Genomic DNA, 3774 nt, shown 5'->3' with positions numbered 1-3774 from the left:
AAACCACCAGAGACATGTGAAGACAACAACAAAATTCTCTTAGAAGAAGAAGTCACAAAGAGCAAGGCAACATCAAAAGGGACAAAGAAGAAGGTACCAAGGGGGTGGAGGAAAAAGAAGATCCTTACAGAGGACTTCTCTCCAGGGGATAAAGTGATCTCAGCTTACTTCCCAGATATCCCCCCTAATCTCCCCACTGTACCATCTCAGTTACCTAAGGTCTTCACTATCAACAGAGTTCTCTCCTTGGAACATGTAGAGATCATTGATACAACTACTGGATATAGGTCTACTACCAGAGGAGAAGACTTGAAGCATTATCGACCTCCCTGATGAAGGCGAAACGTCAAGCTAGTGACGCTAAAGAAGGGCTTCATGGGAGGAACCCATGTTTTATATGCTTTTAGAAAATACTTAATAAGTCAATTTTTATGAATTCCAACCCAAACTTGACAAACACTTGGTGAAATCCTTATACTGTAGTATATAGTGAAGAACAAGTTTGGTGTTCAAAGCATGCCAAGAAAGCATGAATGCAACTGAGAGCATGCTAGTCTTGGAGCTTTGAACAGAACCTTTCATCACAGTGCTCCAAACTAAGTTTGGTGTCACCCCATGGTGCCACAAATTTGCATATAAGGATACACAAGTAGTTAGTTAGTTGGAGTTCATAAATAAACAAATCCTTTTTCTCTTTTTACTATTCTAGCCGTAAAGTTTAAATTATTTTTTTTATTAATTGTTACCTTTCTTATTCTATCTTTATAGGGAAAGGGAGAGGAGTATTGAAGGGGATTGATTGGACAACTAAATGAAGAAGGGCTCGGACACCACCAAAGGAGGGACTACACACTTGTTCTAAAAAGGGAATGCATTGGAAAATGTTGACATGCAATATTGAAAAGAATGAGACCCTTGAAGACCGAGCAATCTCCATCATAAAGTGGTGATCCTTGTCCTTTATCCATGCACAACCCCAACCGTCCATCAAGCAACCACTCCATTAATCCACACCCTTCATCCACTCATCACTTCTCTATATAAGTGGATCCAATCCGCACCATCTCCACATTCGAAATTCCTATCCCTTGCACTTCACTTTCCAGCAACTAGTTCTTCAACTTCCCACTCTCTAAATCCTACATTTCTTCCCTCCACTACACCCTTTTCGCATTAACTTCATTCATGGCAGCATCAAACACCAAGAGGACAAGCAAGAAAGAGAGCATGGACATCCACAAGAGTAAAAGGTGGTGGAGTTCCTTCTTTGGTCCATCTTTTTATATGCTTTAAATAAGGAAGATCTTGTATGAAATAGAACATTCTTCCATGTTAGTTGAACTTTTTAAATTCTGTCTTTAAAGTTTTCTTTCTGAATAGGTCTATGTTTGCTAGTCTTTATGTTACTACATCATCTCCTTACTTACTTGTATGCCTGTCCCTTTGAATCAAATGAAAAGAAAATGAGTTTTTTTTTAAAGACCAGAGAGAAGTTCATATTATGGAATAAGTTCATGAGTTTATGGTATAGTCATAAGTTAGCTAAGTTGGTTCAACCACAAGGTGGGAGGACAACTATCTGTCATAAATACTATGCTTGAGACACACCCCATGAGACTAGCTAAATAAGAAGATCCTAATAAGAAAAAGGGAAAGAACAATAAAGGTTGAAAAATAAAAGAAAAAGAGTAAGCAATAAGGCTAGGCATCTATGGTTTTAATCTTGAGGCATGTGTCTGTGGTGCTCCTGTGTGAGGGATCTACTTGGATGAATAAGCTCTTAGGGGTGCCTTATCACTTGGTAACTTGGGTTAACTAACTCGGAATTATCAGCTGAAAGTCCACTATCAAGAGTAACCCTCAATACAGAGCATTTAGTAACCCAAAGAGGTGCTGGACACCAAGGTCTCAAGAAAAGAAAAGAAATAAACTATGTGCCTGTGGTGTGTATGTATGGGGGAGAGACTTGAGCAAGTAAGTCCTTAGGGGTGCTTCAACACCTAGCACCTTGAACCAACTGGTTCGGGAGTGTTGACTGAAAGCTTATTTTAAAGAGTTGCCCCCTTACAGAGCACTTAGCTTAAAAACAAAAATAAGCCCTGAAATAACAACAAAAGGATCAATGAATAAAAGTCTTATGGGATGCAACCACAGTGAGTATTCTAGGACATGATAAAGGTCTGAAAGCCAGGAATGAACCTAAGTTGCTATGCATGAAACCACCATAAAACCAGGGACATGACTTCCACAAGAATGACTCATGTCTCTTGGTATTCCATTCATCATTCTCTTGTTCCAGTACTTGCTTAGGGACAAGCAAGCTTTAAGTTTGGTGTTGTGATGCCAGGGCATTTTGGCCAGTTTCACTGACATTTTCTTTACTGTTTTTAGGGTAGTTTCACGCATTTCCTTAGGAAATAAGCTAGTTTTGGGTAGATATTCATTTACATCTTGATTCAAGCATACATTGTGCACTTTACATGATTTTATGAGAATTTTGCATGAATTTAATGACAAATTGGATGTTGCATTTCCCATGACATGGACTAGAACTTTGATGCACTTTATTGCTTGATTTCAGGACAAAGGAAGCAAAGAAGAACCACATTAGTAGCTACGTTAGTTACACTAACGTTAACACTAACGTGGAATGGGAGTAATTTGCAAAGTTAATGAGAAAAGTCATTGCCAATAACGCTCTCGAAGCCATCATTGCCCACGTTAAGAGTCACGTTAACTAAGCTAACATGAACTCTAACGTGGAAGAAAGGAAATGGAGCCAACGTTAGTGACACTTAACATTATCACTAACGTTGGACCAAGCTCATAAGTAGCCACGTTAGTTGCCACGTTAACTTAGTTAACGTGGCCTCTAACGTTAAGAAGAAAAGGGGGACGCCAACGTTAGTGTCATTCAACATTCTCACTAACGTCGGCCAAGTCAAAAGAAGCCACGTTAACTCCCACGTTAACCTAGTTAACGTGGAAGCTAACATCAAGAAACTAGGTGGTCGACAACGATAGTGACACCAAACATTGTCACTAACGTTGGGATGAACACACAATATCCCCAAGAGGCCACGTTAACTCCCACGTTAACCTAGTTAACGTGGAAGTTAACGTGAAGAAGAAAGGTTGTCGACAACGTTAGTGACACCAAACATTGTCACTAACGTTGGAAGGAGCCAACACAAGCCACACTGAGCCACGTTAACGTGGAAGCTAACGTGAGGAGAGGGATGATGAGCCAATGTTAGTGACATTCAACTTTGTCACTAACGTTGGAGATGGCTAGCACAGCCACATTAGAAGCCATGTTAACCTAGTTAACGTGGACTCTAACGTGGGAGCTAAGGGGCACATTGGAACGTTAGTGACAATGTTAAGTGTCACTAACGTTCTCGAAGGTTGGCAAGCCTACGTTAAAAGAGCCACGTTAACTAAGTTAACGTGGACTCTAACGTAGGGAAGAGGGAGGATTCTCAATGTTATTGGGAAAGTTGAGTCACAATAACGTGCGCGAAGGACAAAGAGGCAATGTTAGTGGCCACGTTTGTACCACTAACGTTGAGGTTAACGTGGCTCTTACTTGGGTAAGGAACGTTAGTGAAAAAGTTGAATGTCACTAACGTTCTCGAACCCATATTTTCACTGAACGTTAACACCACTAACGTCCTGAGCTAAAGTCTCTGCCTACTTCACACTTTCTCTCTGCAAGTAAAGCCAAGCCCAATGAAGAAAATAACTGCTTCAAACTCAAGATCCAAAGGCCCA

This window comes from Arachis ipaensis, chromosome B02, assembly GCF_000816755.2.
Source record: "Arachis ipaensis cultivar K30076 chromosome B02, Araip1.1, whole genome shotgun sequence".
Lineage (NCBI taxonomy): Eukaryota > Viridiplantae > Streptophyta > Magnoliopsida > Fabales > Fabaceae > Arachis > Arachis ipaensis.
Note: the sequence above shows the minus strand (reverse complement) of the source record.